Genomic DNA, 17,969 nt, shown 5'->3' with positions numbered 1-17,969 from the left:
ATCAGTATCTTAGAAAAATAAGTTTCAATATATACCACCATACGTGTGTGTGTGTGTGTGTGTGTGTGTGTGTGTATATATATACAATGATATACGTATTTATGTTGTCTAAATGCTTCCCTCAGACAACCTAGCATTCCTCTCGTATTTGTAATTAAATTTTCTCTATATTAGTTTGGGCTTTCCACCTCTGACATTAGGATACACAAATAAATAATAAAAGAAAAATATTACAACAGTGTTATTTTAATAAAGTTTATTAATAATTTTTCAGGTAAAACAAATCAATGAAAAATTTCACCTTCAAAATCAAGGATAAATGGTAAAGATAACTTCCTCATTACCTTAAAAACTCTGCTTTCCATTATTACAAATAAATTTCATTTCCTACAATATTTTATTGGGAGCGTAAACTCCCCAATATATGAGCTTTATTGGCATGTAAATAGTGAAGATTATTGATGTTAATGTCACATGAAGTTATTAAGCAAAGGAACAAAAGCATCGGCAGCCTTCAGGGCCTTCTAAATCTTATAAGATCATGCAAATGATGACACAGAGGTGATAGAGACAGATACTAACATTATTTGGAAAACAGTTTTCATTTATAGTATCATGAACCAACTGTTCAGGTGTTGATGGGCCTAGACATTATTTTCCACTGGGGTCCACATCTTTGCATGTGAAAAAAAAGTGAGTGAGTAGGCTGGAGAGAAAGCACTATTATTATTCTTGGATAATTTAGTGAGAGAAATACGAAGTGGACCAGAGAATGATAATAACACACGTCACTCTTCTTTGAGGAAGGAATCCCATAAAGTTGTATACTTTCCCTATAATTATAAATTACTTGATTTAAAGTCAGATGTGATTATTAAATATAGCTTAATATTTGTTATCTTTTAGCAGGTTATATAAATTGTCTCTATTAAGTTTTCTGTTTTGTTTCAACATATTGTTCTTCTAATAGGAATTTGTTTTCTGCAAATCCAAGAATTTCACCACAGAAATTTAAAGGCATTCCAGGTTTAGCTGATCTATCAAACATGCACATAAAATTGGAGGAAAGGAGATGCGCAATCAATGTCAAGCATCAAGGATACTGATAAGGGTCACATTGACATATTTTATGTTCAGCTTGTGAGCAAAGATGCCAGTAAATTCTGACAGGAAGCAGCAGTACTTTTGCTAAATTGCTATAATAAATTGTTAAGCTCTTTTAAAAGCTGGGAAATCTCGTGGGTGGGGGGATGTGTAATCCTGAACTTTATGACTCGTGAAAATTAGCTATAAATTCAGGGAACGAAAGGAACAGCAAGAGCAAGGGGTGTCGTGTTGTTTTTCTTTTTTCTTTTTTTTACAAATTACACTTGGAAAATATTTAATCTTCATTTATAAGTCCTTTAAAATAACATTTAATTAGTTAGCATACATTCTGATAAGGGGCAGCAGTGAAGTCAAAATATTTTTTATGTGAGATATTTCAATGCACATAGTTTAATTTTTTTCTTTTCATTTCGAGCCGTCTCTAAATTGTGAATTAAGTAAGTGAATAATATAAATATAAATGTTCTTATAATTAAAGCATACAATGAATACCACTGTAAAAGGTAGACTATAACCTTAAGTTTGTCTCTCTCTATATATAGAGACCCTTGCAAGAAAAGATAATATATCCATATGTATTTGAATTTTAGTTTGTAAAGTAGGGTCTACTATGTCTCAACAGATATTTTAGTAATCATTTGTGTTATGCCATACTGAAGGGATGCACCTGGTTAATTGACTAGGTATGAGTCATTAATTTACCACATGTAATTAATAATAGAATTAAAGGATATGATATTTATAGATAAGTAAACTAAGTACGAAGGAAATTAACTGACTCTCCTAAAATCAAATTACATATTCTCAGAGCATAATACCCATTTTTCAACTCAGAATTTTATTCTCACATTTTAAATGACAATTTGAATAATTTAAATAATATTTTTAAATTGTATACTTTAATATAATCCTTTAATAATTTAAAAAGTAGTGCTGTAAACATTTTATATAATTTAATGTTTAAAGGTCTGGGACTAAGAAATAACTAGAAAATGAAACTGTGAGGAAAATCAGTTGATCATGGTATGCTAAAATCAAAGGGGAATGGTGTCTTTGAAAGAGTGTAGGATCAACTGCATTAAATCCTACTGTCAGGTCAAGCAAGATGAGAATGGATTCTGTACTTAGTCTATGGATGTCATTGCGATTTTGAAGAATGAAGTTTTGATTGAAGAGTATGGAAAATATTGAAACTGACTAAAGAGGATCGTGGGAAAAGCGGAAGCTGAAACTGAGTCTAGACAATTCTTTGGGTGACTTTCTTCTGCAGAGGGAACTAGGCAGAAACAAAATTAGGGTTGAAATGGATGTTTTTGTATGTAATGGGAGAAATTAAACTGCACACATTTAAAGTACATTTGTTTCAAAATAAGTGTACTCCAGGAAAGCAAAACCATAATCAATAAAAGGAATATATGCATCACCCCAAGCGTATTCTCATGACTCAGTGATCCCTTCCTCTTATTTCTCCCAGACTCTCTCTCACATCCCCAGGCAAACATTGTTCTGCTTTCTGTTGCTAAAAAGTTTTGGGGATTTCCTACAATTTTATATAATGGAATCATACCATATGTATTTTTTTTTTTTTTTTTTGGTCGGGCCTCCTTCATTCAGCTTAATTATCTGGCATTCATCAACACTGTAGAAATCAATAGTTCATTCCATTGTATTGCTGGGTAGAGATATATGACAGCTTGTTTGTCCTTCTATAAATTGATGTTTGTTTGGGTTCTTTTCGGTTTTTGACTATTACAAATAAAACTGCCATGGACTTTCTTGTACATGGACTTGTGCTTTCTTTCCTCATGTTTATTAAATGCCTAGAAGTGGAATAACTGGTGAATCATAAGGTAGGTATATGATTAACTTTTTTAGAAACTGCCAAGATGTTTTCCAAAGTGGTTGTACCATTTTACATATTCACAAGCAATGTATTAGAGTTCCAGTTATTCTATATAGTAGCCATCACCTGGTATGATCAGCCTTTTAAATTTCACCCATTATAATATATGGCTAGCAATATCTCATTGTGGTTTTAATTTGAATTTCCCTAAAGACAAATTATATTGTGCATCTTTTCATGTGATTATCTGCTCACTGTGGCAGGCAGACTCTGAGATGGCCCCAGTTATCCCCACATCTTGTTATATTTCACGCCTTTGTGTAAAATCTCCCTCCTTTTTTTTTTTTTTTTAGCATGGAAGTGATTTTGTGACTTAATTCTAATCAACAGAATACAGAAGCTCATGTGACAAAGAGCTGAGGGTAGCCTCTGGCCAACAACCAGCAAAGAAAGGAGCCCATCAGTTTGAATCCTGCTAGCAACCACTTAAATTTGGAAGTAGATCTTTCACCCAGTGAGTCTTACAAGAGACCCCAGCCCTGGACAATACCTTGACTGCAGTCTAGTGAGAGTCTCTGAAGCAGAGGGCCCAGCTAAGCCATTGCTTATATTCCCAACCAACAGGTACTGTGAGATAGTAAAGGTATTTTGTTTAAACTGCCAAGTGTGTCAACATTACTATGCAACAACAGATAATAATGCACAATTTCTGTTATTTTCTTGGGTGAAAAGTTTGTTCATATCTTTTGCCCATTTTTTAATTGAATTGTTTTTTGTGTGTGTTTTGACAGTACATTATTCATTCTTTTTATTTATCTATTTATTTGGTTGCACTGGGTCTTAGTTGTGACACATGGGCTCCTTAGTTGCGACATGCGAACTCTTAGTTGCAGCACGCATGTGGGATCTAGTTCCCAGACCAGGGATCAAACCCGGACCCTCTACATTATGAGCGAGGAGTCCTACCCATGGCACCACCAGGGAAGTCACCATTATTCATTCTTGATACAAACTCTTTATCAGATATTTCCTTTGCATATAATTTCTCCCAGCCTAAGGCTTGTCTTTTCATTATCTTCATAGTGACTTCCAGAAAAAAGATATTTTTTAACTTTTATGTCTAATGTTTCCATTTTTTTATTTTATGAATCATACTTTTGTGGCTCTACTGACTGACGATCGACCAAAGATTACACTGTAAGTACTTAGGGATGAATTTCAAGACCCATATTGTCAGAATATGCCCTGTACTCACTCAATGCAAATTTACCAATACAGATTCCTTGTGAGAGTCTGCATTAAAAATAAATGTCTGTAATACCAGAAACCATAAAATTCCTAGAAGAAAACATATGTGGTAAGTTCCTTGACATTGGTATCAGCAATGATTTTTTTGAATCTAATTCCAAAAGCAAAGGCAACAAAAGCCAAAGTGAACAAGTAGGAACACATCAAATTAAAAAGCTTCTGCACAGGAAAGGAAATCACCAACAAAATGAAGAGGCAACCTATTGACTGGGAAACAGTATTTGCAAATCATATATCTGACAAGGGGTTAAATACAAAATACATTTAAAAAATAAAACCTCATACAATGGAATAGCAGAAAACAAAAAACCTGATTAAAAAATTAGCAGGTATCTGAATAGGTATTTTTTTCCAATGAAGACATACAAACAGCTAACAGGCACATGAAAAGATGCTCAACATCACTAACAACCAGAGAAATGCAAATCAAGACCGCGATGAGATATCACCTCACACCTGTTAAATGACTATTATAAAAAAAGGTAAGAGATAAGTTTTGTCGAGGTTGTGGAGAAAAGGAAACTCTTGTGTACTGTTGGTGGGAATGTAAATTGGTGCAGCTATTGTAGAAAACACTATAGAGGTTCTTAAAAATTTTTAAATAGAATTTTCATATGATACAGCAATTCCACTTTGGGGTATTTATGTGAAGAAAATGAAAACACTAATGTGAAAAGCTATGTACACCCCAACGCTCATAGCAACATTATTCACAGTAGCCAAGATAAGGACACACACAACTGGAGTGTCCATCGATAGATGAATGGATAAAGAAGATGCGGTGTATGTATATGTACACACACGCACACAATGAAATACTAGTTAGCCATAAAAATGAGTGACTTCCTGCCATTTGTGATAACATGGATGGACCTTAAGGGCATTACGCTAAGTGAAATAAATCGGACAGAGAAAGACAAATACCATATGATCTCACTTATATGTCGAATCTAAACAAACAAATAAACAAACAGCAACAACAAAACAAGCTCATAGATAGAGAAAACAGTTTGATAGTTGCTGGGGGTGGAGCTGGAAGTAGGAGGTAGATGGGCAAAATTGGTGAAGGGAGTCAAAAGGTACAAACTTCCAGCTATAAAATAAATAAGTCATGGGGATGGCAAGTACAGCATGGGGAATATAGTTAATAATACTCTATTGTGTATTTAAAAGTTGCTAAGAGAATAAATCTTAAAGTCCTCAAAAAAAAAAAACAACAAAGAAAAGAAGATTTCTATAACTATGCATGGTGACAAATGTTAACTAGACTTGTTGTGAACATGTTACAATATATACAAATATCAAATCATTATGTTGTACACCTGAAGCTAACAGTGTTATATGTCAATTATACCTCAATAAAAATTAATAAATAATAAAATAAAATGCTTGATTAATTTTTTAACTGGATAGAAGAAAGGAGACTATGCTAAATGCTTTAACCGTATGGTTTTATATATTTGATTACAATTTTAGCAAAAACATCCATTGTAGATAGCACTGGGTAGGTAAAAACAAGTTTAGTTTTTAGTCTTGACTAGAAAATAATTTATGAATTATGCCCTAAAATTTTTATGCAAAATATTTTGAAATATCTGAATGAAATTTTTCTTTGATAAGATCTAGATCACCAAATATCTAACCCACAGGTAATGTGATTTCAGCCTCAGATTTATGTAATTATGAGTAATTTTTAGTATATTATTAATTAAATAATACCATTTATATCATCTTTAAGGATCAAAATGTAAGCTATTCTACCTTGATTAATTTTCTAACTGACAGGTAATACAGTGTTTCCCACAAGTAGATATTATTCATGAATCTGACATTATTAAACTTTATTCTATAAAAATGAAGTTTTGAAATAGAGAATTATTTTTAAAAATCATAAAATGGAACTGTGTTCAGAAAATAATGTAGTTCCAAATGTCCTAGTTAATTCTTTACAAAAGTAATTGGGTTTATTTTTGTGTACTTTCCTTAAAATGGGAGATTAAAAATTAAGAAGTTGATTTCATGTCATTACAGGTAAGATCTGACGTGTCATTAATACACCCAGAGGAGTTTATGACTAAAAATGTGCATACGTTTTTAGCTATGTAATGAGCAAATTTTCAGATGAGAGTCTAAGCAAACTGCAAATAAACCTGTCATATATTTTTCTACCAAAAAGAAAAAAGTATTTGTATTTGAAAGGTCAAGAGCAATGCTAGCTAACAGTATTGCTCTGGAGATCACTTTATTCTTCAATTGTTTTTTTGTAGCATGTAACCCTGAAGCTCTAACGTTAGCTGGATGAACAATGAGTGGAAATGGCACCAAAGCAGCTGATCTATAGCAAGGAAGTGGCCTAATCATTTTCTTGTAATTACTTGATTATAAAAAGACCCTATAATAGAGAATGACTATTAAAAAAAAATCCATTCGTAAAGGAGTTCAAATCTCAAACAGGGAAGAAGGTAGATGATGCAAGAATGTAGAAGTGAAGAGAAGAAAGTTAGCTGAAACCATGACTCGTCAGAGTTCATGAAATAAACAGAAATGTAAGGAGAACTTTGAAGTGCTGTGGGCTGAATCCACTGAATTGTGGGATGCTAGGGGAAGCAACTGCAGTCTTGCGTCTGGAGGTTTGCTAAAGATACATCTTTTTTTTTTTTTCTCCATGATCTTCAAGCTCCTGAGAAACACCGTCATGTTTTGTGTCTGGCTAAATAGTGATTCAAACTGATCAAAGTGAGAAAAATTTCTGTTCATTTACTTTCCTGTATATTCTTTGAAGAACTCTAAAAATTAAAGTCATCTGAGGATGTGTCTTCACTGCAACCCCCAAATTCCAAGTGACTTAGTCAGCCACCTCACTAATTTTCATTAGAGAGTTCAGAAAAGGTTACTTATTTAGGACATTTGCCATGTTAAATTGAGACAAAAAGCAGGCAACAAAAATGGCTGTGTTGCCAGGCCACTAATCATAATTTCTAGGATCAGTCGACTATACTCCTTACTTTTACTGCCTAAGGGGGACTCAGGACATGCAGATTGCTGAAGAACGTACTGCATGGGTGCTTCAGTGCAGCCAGAAGGCATTCATCCATTTCTGACACCCTATCACCTTTGTGTTCTATAGTTATTTTATTTCTTTCTTTCACTGTTTCAGGTTTTTAAAATCTTCAGTCTTTTTCAGAGAGATTCCCATCTGTTTAATTTTAAAAATCACTAACAGTAGTTGTCTTATAATTAAAACAAAGTCTACTCAAATTATTTCTGAATTCGTATGTTGGGGGATATATCTTTTAACTTGAAAATGAGCACTTAAAAAAATCTTCAGAAAAAGAAGTTGTATTTCCCATGTTTTTATAACAACAGCAGTAGTAACCACACTAACACGGCTGCTCCTCTGAGCTATTACTTTTTGCCAACCTCTCTGCACTCAGTGTCAAGGGCTTTATCAACATTGTCTTACTTAATCTACACAAACATCTTTGAAGCTCAACATTATTACCGATATTTTACAGATGATGAATCTGAAACTTAGAGCAGGTAAATAGTGTGTTCGGTGCAGTACAATTATTAAATGGCAGTGCTATCATTGAGCCCAGACTGGTTTGACCTCCAAGCTCTTGCTCTTAACCACCTCATTATCCTGACTTCATGCTTTGTAAAGCATGATATGTTATGATGTATGCATTCCTTTGGTTGGATAATTCAAAATTATATGGAGTAGGTCTTCCTACTGTTATCAGCATCTAACAGATAATAAAATCAAGACATAGAGATTACACTAAAAACACAAAATTATTTGTTGAACCATATCAAAGAGTTTAAGAAAAACTTTTGATTACTGTGGTTTGCCATTAGCTTTACGTGATTTTTTTTCCTTTTGGCATAATGTTATCTACTAAGATATATTCTAGGGTAAAAAATGAGGGACAACGAAACAGTTTCGAGATAAAAAGGCAAACCATCGCTTTGACATTGATTAAAAACAATAAGAGTAATTGGGAAACTTCTGTGAATTATTTGATCTATTTAGAAACCAATGATTTTTGGTTTAGATATTTTTTCCCCAGTACTTACACGTGGCCACATGCGGCTATTTATTGTACATTTACATTAATTACAATGAAATAAAATTTTAAATTCAGTTATTCAGTCACACCAGTCATATTTCAAGTCCTCAAAAGCCACATGTGGGTAGTGGTTAGCATATTTCAGAACACAAAAAAAGAACATTTTCAGCATCTGAAAAATCTGTACTGCAAAATATTGGTCTAGACACTTAAGCATATGTAGAAATGCCAAATTGGGTTAAGATGTTATCAAAAGCTAATCCTCAGACTTGGTGTTAGACAAATACATATGTTATCTATGTGCTGCTTACAAAAATATAAATCTAAATTTTTGTATTCGGTGATTTGAGCTTTAGTTTTGACTGAAAATGGAAAAGTTGCGTTTTTAATTTGTTTATTAAAGATTTTTAAATGCTAGATTTACATAATTATGTAAGATCTGTTTGCAGGTAGAAAACTATAGTAGCAATCCTTTAAGAAATTTTTTTTTCCAAAAACATGGTATCGAATAATGTCTATAAAATACATCATTTAAGCTTTACAATAAAGCAGTTTTATCCTCAAATGTTAAAAAATAAATAATAAATAATTGAGGCTTAGGAAAATGCCCAGCACCCAGTTGATAACTGGACGGTCTAGATGCAGGGAATTGGACTCAGATCTTAAATATACTAAGTATACTCTGAGCTACAAAAGTACATTTATAGTAACACTAATCTAAAATACAAAAGAAAGACAAAGAGAATGCTGCTCAGTAAGTTTGCAGCTTAGCGATATAACCAAATTAATATAGAATTATTTTCAATATTAATAATTATAAAGAATTAGTGATTAACACCGGAAAAAATAAATGCCTAACAAATAAATTAAAATTTAGTCCTTTTGGAACTTTAATAAATAACCAGCTAAACTAATGTGGAAAAAAATTGACACCAAACATCAAAAATGAAAGTGGAGATGTAAAATCAGGTTCAGAAGAAATTAGAAAAATCTCAATGTTATATATTCTATAATTCTAAATATACTGGAAAACCTGGATAGATAATTTTTCAAAAAAAAGATTAACAAATATATTACTATAGAAGCCACATAAAAATGTCATGAATTCTGAAAACTTCTGCAGAAAAATTGTTAACCTAGATAGAGTCAAAGTGAATTATTTTTCACTTGAAAAAAATAATTGAAAAGCTATTTTAACTTTTCTAGGAAAGTCTCTAAAATCTTTAATCAAGTCAGCATAAAATAAAAACAAAATCTGTCAGAGAAAGCATAAGAAAACAAAGTGCTTCCTAAAAATTAAATTGCTTTGAATATAGTTTAGCCTCAATATACCAACAAAATATTCTATAAAAAATATTTACAAATATAATCTATTAAAAATAAATAACAAAAAAATCCCACTAAGCATCACTCAATGAAATTTATTCCAAGAATGCAAGTGCTTAAATATTGAGAAATATATATAGTAATATAACTTACATGTGAAAAAGGATAAATGATTATTATATCACTGGACTATGAATAGAGGTTTGAGAAAATTTTCTTCAATACTAGATATTAAACAACATTCTTAATGAAAATTAGACAAAACTCAATGTGGAGTATCTTTTCACATGATATGTACATATAAATACATATTTATATATATATATCAATAACTATACATATTTTTCCTCTATCTGTACCAATAAATAATATATGTGTATGCATGTGTGTGTGTGTGTGTGTGTGTGTGTGTGTGAAACCAGTAGCCATCATCCTTAATATTGAAAGATACACTAGAATATCATTAAAAACAGAGGTAAGAATGATGCGGCAGATTGTATTGTCATCAAAATATTTGCTCACCCTTCTTTTCAGGACCCTCCCTACACACTTGGCCAAATAAATTGCTTTGACTAATGATACACGAGTGGAAATAAGTGTGCCATTTCCAGGTAGAATATGGTTTTTAGAATTATCCTATAGCTGTTACTCTAATGTTCTCACTGCCATGAGCCCAATTTTAGCCAGCTTTCAGCCTGGGATACAGCAGACATAGAGAGAATTCTCAGCTACACTGAGATGGACATGAGTATAAGAAGTAAGCAGGTAGACCACTGATGTTTTGTTGTTTGTTACCACAGCATAACTTACACTAAATTGATTGATATGGATGTCTAATATCTCTATTTGACATTGTTCTAGAGGTTGTGGACACTGCAATTAGATAAGAAAAGAAATGAGAGTAATGAGGTACAAATGTAAAAATAGGGAGGCAATGTTTTCATTATTTACAAAAAATACGTACTAAAAAATCAACAAAGAATGGTGAAAATAAAAATATTTTAGAAACAATTAAGGTATTCAGAAATGTGACTACATAAAAATGTAGGAAATTTTTGAATAAAACATGAGAAATTAAGTTTCTCTTCTTTTGCTAGGACTTGTTTAGTCACATTTTTCAAGGAGGAGGACGAGAGTAGTAAAAGCTCTGTAACACTTATCACAGAAATAAGATTTTCTTTCTCATGGGAATAAAATCTCGACAATTTCTTCACTTCCATAAAAATTCCACCTGACCTTTGGGTATACTTTGCAGGATTTTACATTTGTTTCACATATGCCTGAAAAGCTTCAGTTAAAATAAAATCTTGAACTGTCCAGTATTTTGCTTTTCCATATTTACTATTGCCAGTAAAGAATACAGATGAACTTGAATATTGAAATGTCAAATAAAGTGATATAAGACTGGATCACAACACTGCCAGTCATCTCTGATCTAGGTAGGATAAATCAGCCACTTTGTGACAGGTAAAATCTTCCATGCTATTCCCTATGAAGAATGGGAAGCATACAGTGTTTGTGAACTACTTCCAGGCCTACAGGCATATGTAGGAGCCATTTCTATGAAATCAGGAAACTCAGGGAGAGGAGTCTTTGATCTCCTTCACTTGGCCACCCATCCATACAGTCATCTGCATCTCTCTTTTCCCCTGTCCTGGTTTTGAAGGTATAGCTGGGTAACTCTGCTTTTTAAGCAGAAAGCCAACAAAGTGCCACCAAAAATGGCCTTCATAGTCACTGACCTACTCCAAATTAGTGTCTTCTATCCCAAGTACCTCCTTATACAGCTTAGGCAAGGATGGCACTGTTGATAGGTGATTCTCTGAGTTGAGTCCTCAGAATAAACCCTGGAGGATGGATGCTAACCATAACTTTCACTTTATTTCTAAATTTAGAATATGAAGCATTCAGCCTTTCCTTCCCTCAAATTTGAGCATTGGCTTTAATTTCAGGACAATTGGTAGAACCTCAACTCTTTCCTATTCCACTTGTATATATAATACTTTAATTAAATTTTTAAAAATTTGTTTTAAAAAGATGCTTTGTGATTTTGAACTGAACACACCACGGGAAGTAAAAAGTCATTTTTTATGGTGTTTTCTAAATGTATTAGAAACCAGATCCTGGTATGAAAAAATTCAATAAAAAAACCATTTCTGAGTATTTCTTTTGTTTTGTAGGATTAAATTCCTTTTCATAACCATACTCCTTAGGTAATGCATTTAAGTGTGATTGTGGTTGTTTTAATAATTATTTCATGGTAAGAATTCATAACCATAGCTAGCTATAACTGCCTATAAACATATGGCCATTCAGAAGCTTTTGCTTAAATATAAATCACAGTCAAAAGCATTACACTACATAATTATCTGGTCACATACATTTGAGAACACATAATTTTTAGTAGATGAAGGTATACTCTTAGTATCCATGTAGCATAATTTTTTTAATGTGCTTAGAAAAGCTATTTGTTGTCTGCATTTTGGTTTAAAAAACCTAAACACTGCTAATTTCCACTTGCTTTTAAGATGGCTTTCAATGCAAGCTGTAAATGAAGAGCTTTTCAATATTCTTGTTAAAATGTAATATTAAGATAACCATAGCAATAGGGAACAAGAGTTGCAGTGTATTAACTGAGATTAATTCAAGATTTTGTTGCTTAAAAATTGAGGTATCTTTATATTTCTTAGCTATTTGTGATCTTTTTTATATCTTCATGTATTTGAGGTTGTTTGTTGGATGGGAAATTTTCAAAATTTAAAAAAAAAGCAAATACAAAATAAAAGTCATCATTAACAACAAAGGTGAATACAAATCTTTCAGTTAGTCAGATCTAGACTTATTAAAAATAGCATTCCAACCAAATATCACAGTTTTTACATTTTTAACTTTTATTATTTTAAAAGTCTTACAAAAATTTACATCTTCCTGAGTTTAAGATTACTGAATAATACGAAGACACAGTGCTAAAATTAGAGTAAAATATTAAATTTGGAATGGATGTTGCATTTCAATAAGTTTAACCTTTAGATAAATTTGTGAAGTAACTAACGTAAACTCCATATCTAGAAAGTGACATAAAAGTCTAGGAAAAAGGGTTTTAAGTTTTACCAATTTGATAATCAAGACGTTAATTTGAAGGAAGCAAGCAAATGCACATTAATATATCATTAATATAAGCATACACATAATCTGACTTATTACTGTTGATGTTAACATTGGTTACCTGACTGAGGTAGTGTTTATTAGATTTCTACACTATAAGTTTACTCTTTTATTCCTCTTGACACTTGGTATTCTTTAGCAGAAAGGCCCCAACTGCATTCATACTCAAACAGTAGGGAGTTATGCCCTACTTCTTTGAGGGTAGAGTATCTACAAAAATATATGGAATTTTTTCTGAACAAAAGATGTATTCTCTTCCTCCATCTACTTATTTATTAAATGATTTATTTATATCAATATGGACTCATGGACTTGGGACATTTTAGGCTTGGAGGTATGATCTAAAACTACTTTATTTTGTTGCTAAAGTTATTCCAGCTTTGTCTATAGTTCATTGGGAGTTCTATGCCTCCATATTTTTAATCTGCCAGAAATATGAGGTTCCAGGCTCATCCTGTATAGTTCCTGACTTAGTACTATAATCAATCATTGCTCCAAGGAGCTGGAGTTACTTTGTTGGAAAATGATATTAGAAACCTAGATCTGGGTAAAAAGTATGATTTTTGCTACCAGAGTATAGTCACTCCTAGGATCTCTCAGTGGACAGAGCAAGGCGGTACATGTGCACATTAACTCATGTATAAACACACACACACACACACACACGTGTATATATGGTAACCATCTGTATTTATGCAAATCAACTAGGTAAATGGTGAGGGTCAGGATTGCTGGATTGTATGATAAGACCGTGTTTAACTTTGCAAGAAGCTTCCAAACTGTCTTCAACGTGGTTACACCGTTTTGTATTCCCACCAGCAATGAATGAGAGTTCCTGTAGTTCTGCATTCTCACCAGTAATTGGTAGTGTCAGATTTTTGGGTATCGGCCCTTTTAATAGGTACATAGTGGTATCTCATTGTAGTAATTAATTTGCATTTCCATGATGACAAATTATGTTGAGCATCTTTCCTATGTTTATTTACCATGTGTACATCTTCTTTGGTAAAGTGTCTGTTCATATCTTTCGCCTAATTTTAATTGGGTTAATTGTTTCCTTCATGTTAGACTTAAAACTTCTTTGTATATTTTGGATCCAAATTCTTTATCAGGTATGTGTTTCGCAAATATTATCTCCCATTCTGTGACTTGTCTTTTTTATTCTCTTAACATGTCTTTTGAGGAGTGGAAGGTTTTCATTTTAGTAAAGTCCAAATTACCTATGGTTTCTTTCATGGATATTGTTCTAAAGTTTTATCTAAAAACTCATCCCTCTGGGGGGGTATGGGTTTCTTGAATCTTAACCATGAAAACCTGGTAAGATTCCTGGAGGCTAACCCCATGAAAGTAAGGTAACTCCCCCAAGACTGCAGCTAAGGAATTTCTAACTTGCAAGCTTTTTCACACAGTCTCCAGGAATTTGTCAGTTACCATTTGTGTTCCTACCACTATGGCGTCAGCAGCTTCTGTTCTAGAAAAGCAGAACTTTCCTGTGACTCTCTAAATTCAACCATCTCTCCAGATTTTATGGTGGTGGTTTCCCTTGCCTCACTTACCTGATGGGTACAGGAAAACCCATTGATTTTCATTTTGTTGAGATTTTTGCTGTTGTAAGAACCTAAGAGACACCTTCCAAGTTCTTTACATGTCTGCGCTGAAACCAGAAGTCAGTAGAGTTTTTCGTATATAAGTTATATCTCATCAAATTTTATTTAAAAATAAATTAAGATATTTTAAAATATATTATTACTCATCTGTATAATATATACCATTGCAGAAATATCTTACATGGAAAGCTAATACATATTAAGTCGTTTATGAATAGGGATTCTGCTTCTAACTTGCCACCAAATCTCCATAATATGCTTGGTCAATTTATAAAATACATCATAAAATGCATGAATGTCATATTTAATTTATTCCTTTTGTCAGGGGATTCCTTTTTGATTGATCATCTTAACAATTACCTCAAAATACCAACTGTTGCATAAATATTTAATAAATGAACAAACACACACACCAAGTGTAAATTTATTATGAACACAGCTAATCAAATTTTCAGAATTCATCTGTCAGTGGTGTCAACATTGGTAAATAGCACAAAACTCAAAAAAAAAAAAATCTTTTTGCGATGATAGCCCTGAAGGCTGATAGCAAATCTGGCTGAGTTATTAATGTGCAAAGGCAAACTTTCTTGTCCTTTCAGTGAATTCTTTAAGCAATTATGAACTTTTAAACTTCTGCTATAACTCACAGAATATCCAACAAATTATGTGTGTGTTAGGAAGGAAATATTTTTGAGTCATATGTTGTGTAGATTTTATGATATTTGCTGAGCAAAGGGGTCAAGGATGCATACCAGTAAGATTATACAATGAAGATGAACATAGGTTTTTTGAAGGAAAAACTTAAAGGGGAGAAATGACACAGCTACTGTTTCTTTCACTCATATTTAAATAGCATGGACTGTACATAGCTGTCAGTAGGTACAATAGTCAAGATTCTAGCAGTGATGGGCCTTTCCTGTCTTGCATAACACTAAGAACACTCCAAGAGAAAGTGACCCCCACTCTCAATCTATACAAGAAATTTTTCAATTGTTCTATAGGCCCAAGAACCACAGCAAGGAGTTTGCAGAAGAGGGCTAACAAACATAGACTCCTTTGTGATTGATAATTATTATTATTATTATTATTTTTTGCGGTACGTGTGCCCCTCACTGTTGTGGCCTCTCCCGTTGCGGAGCACAGGCCCCGGACGCGCAGGCTCAGCGGCCATGGCTCACGGGCCCAGCCGCTCCGCGGCATGTGGGATCTTCCCGGACCGGGGCACGAACCCGCGTCCCCTGCATCGGCAGGCGGACTCTCAACAACTGCGCCACCAGGGAAGCCTGATAATTATTTTTGATTGGTGCATATAGTTCTATTCTTAGACAGATTTTAGCATTTGTCATAGAGATTTTAAACAGTAAGCAGTAGCTCTAGCCTTGTGCCCAGAGCCATAGTGTAGAGGCATGGAGTTCGGGAGTCCTCCTCTATGCCTTGTGGATGATCCTGGGGTGCAGGTTGGTCCAGTGATTTGTTGGCACATTTACAACCACCTGCCTCCTAGGAGAAAACCTGTCCCTGGTGAACCTCATTCAGCATCCCAGGCCTGCCTTTGATTCTCTGGAGAAGGCTCTGCACGAGGTCCTGCTTGGGAGCCACTAGCTCAAGGCCCATGGTCTCCTAGTGGTGCCCACTAAGGACCCAGGGGGGCAGAACGAGCTGCTGTAACGGTGGGGTCAGGGACCAAGTCTAGGGATGCCCAAGGCTGAAGTTCTCAGAAGCCAAGAGCCAGGATAGGAAGAAAACTCTGAGTGAGAAGCTACTAAAGAGGATACCATATAGTTTTACTTATAAGAATTTATAAACTGAAAAAAACTTTCCTAAACTAAGCTGTCAATATCAATTTATATTTTTTAAAAATTCAATCAACCATGCTGTAAAATAAGACTGAACTATCTTTCCATTGTCTCTATAGGAAATTACAAAGTTTCTGTTACGTGAAGAGGCAAAAGAGTATTCATTTAAAAAATAGAGGAAAAAGTATTATAGAGTCATTTCAGACAGTTAATTAAAATAATAATAGTTGAGCAATAATACACTAATATGTATAAAATAGATAACTAATAAGAACCTGCTCTGTAAAAGTAAATAAATAAAATAAAATTCAAAAAAGAATAGTTGAACAAACTGTATTTTTATATACAATTGTATATTTTTTGTTATTGAATACCTCCACAATTCTCCATAAATTTGCAAATTTATAATCTCAAATTCTCTCCAAACCTGGAATTAGCCTTTAAGGTAAAGGATAATTTATAACTGAATTTCTCACTATGTATAATATGCCTTTATCTATAGGATTTACTAATGGCATAATGGAGATCAGTTTTTAAAAAATAGAGTTGAATTATTATAATAAATAGTTTTACACACAACATGTAACTAAACTAATAACTTACTTTCAAAGAATATTTGAATATTTACAGCCAGTTATTCTCCAAGAATATTTTGGGAACAGCAGAGGGTAGTATTAAGTATTCAATAGAAAGAGTTTGAAACAAGATTGAAATGGATCTGTCAGTTGAGGTTTGCAGTCATCAGAATGAGGAAATGGGCTGCGGAATGGTGTTTATGCTAATGGGTTTACTGATCAATATCTAGAACCTTCAGTTTTAAGACTTCAGCAAGAGCTGTCATTGCCACATTTGGTAATAATAAGGATGATTGCAATCCACCCTCAAATATATGGATAGAAATCATAAAAAGAAGCTGTATCTATACCTGCACAGATTTATCCATTAAAAAAAGTTAAAATAAAAAGCTTTCCAGGTGAAAAGTTAGTCATTTAGAAACAAATAAAAATTTCAGCTACTATAGTTAGGGGAATGGCCTGTTTTCTAGCTATCGGAATTCTTGCTCTAGGACCTTCGGATCATCCGCTAGAAGTCTCAAAACATCTTTCTGAAGCATCTACCTCTTGATTTACAGCCCTGGCTAATTTCAAGAAATCATTAGCCTTATAAATTGCTCAAAGTTCACATTAAGAAATAAATCTTTTCCCGTAGATTCTGCAAAAGGCTTTACTTCATTCCAGTAATTTTGACAAAATATTGGCTGCCTGGTTTATGTGTTAATGAGAATTTCTCCATGCTGCTGCTCTAACCTAAAAGCTCCAATCTACTTACCTGTGTTCTCTATTGCCGATGATGCTTTATCTCTGCCTCTAGCTTTGACAGCAAGATTCACTTCCTGATTAGCTTCCAAGTTCAAAATTCATTACTTCTTTTCAGTGCCAAGATATATTGAGAATAACACTTTTAAATGTCACACAGTCACTAGAAGCTCAGAGAATCATTATCAAGCATTTTAGTATCCAATACCTAATAGACTTTACGATGTACCTAAAGTACAAAGAAAACATTAAAGGAAAGTGAAAATAAGTGCATACATATTATTTAGAATTGCTAAGAGACTATAGAGTGTACTATGCAAATTCTTACATGTAAACTCATTTAGCTTTAGCATTCCTATTGAAAAGTTATTGTCAAGACCATTTAACCAAAGAAGAAATCAAGGCCCAAAATGGATAATCCAGCTTTCTTA

General features: G+C 33.3%; 1 non-coding gene across 1 annotated transcript; it reads right to left on the bottom strand.

Annotated features, from left to right (window-relative positions):
- Nucleotides 1–7,404: 7,404 nt before the first annotated feature.
- Nucleotides 7,405–7,483, bottom strand: LOC112066713 (small nucleolar RNA SNORD79). The gene has a single exon (XR_002892820.1). It is a non-coding gene; the product is annotated as a small nucleolar RNA SNORD79 (small nucleolar RNA).
- Nucleotides 7,484–17,969: the final 10,486 nt, after the last annotated feature.

The sequence above is a fragment of the Physeter macrocephalus genome, chromosome 4 (genome assembly GCF_002837175.3).
Source record: "Physeter macrocephalus isolate SW-GA chromosome 4, ASM283717v5, whole genome shotgun sequence".
Classification (NCBI taxonomy): Eukaryota; Metazoa; Chordata; class Mammalia; order Artiodactyla; family Physeteridae; genus Physeter; species Physeter macrocephalus.
The sequence above is the reverse complement of the archived record's forward strand: the minus strand, read 5'-3'. Positions and strand labels throughout refer to the sequence as shown.